Consider the following 333-nt stretch of genomic DNA (forward strand, 5'->3'; position numbering starts at 1 on the left):
TGGGATCGCAGTTTCTCACTGTGAATGAGTCGCTCCACATGGATGGTTCAACAACAAGCCAGCAAACTTACCTCTCCCGGTGGCCTTGGATCATTTATTTTTGATTTCAGTAGGTGGGAATTAATTAATTATGGTGAAACTGTGCAGCACCACGCTGAGCAGTGTATCTTCTAAAGATAATTAAGGTTTGATCAGATGAAACCCTATCGCAGCTGTTAAATCCTTGCTAAAAGCAGCGGAGGGCACATGCACGGGCTGAAGTTCAAGGGCTGGAGGGAGCCCCCCCCATGCTTTGGTTTCAACACCCCTGCCCTTTGGGGGAGGGATCGGAAT

General features: G+C 48.3%; 1 protein-coding gene across 1 annotated transcript in view; it reads left to right on the plus strand.

Annotated features, from left to right (window-relative positions):
- Positions 1-333, plus strand: part of LOC104465783 (receptor-type tyrosine-protein phosphatase U-like) — a gene marked incomplete at its 3' end in the record, with an annotated part of 6,405 nt that overhangs the window by 323 nt on the left and 5,749 nt on the right.

The sequence above is a fragment of the Pterocles gutturalis genome, unplaced genomic scaffold (assembly GCF_000699245.1).
Source record: "Pterocles gutturalis isolate BGI_N339 unplaced genomic scaffold, ASM69924v1 scaffold25138, whole genome shotgun sequence".
Classification (NCBI taxonomy): Eukaryota; Metazoa; Chordata; class Aves; order Pterocliformes; family Pteroclidae; genus Pterocles; species Pterocles gutturalis.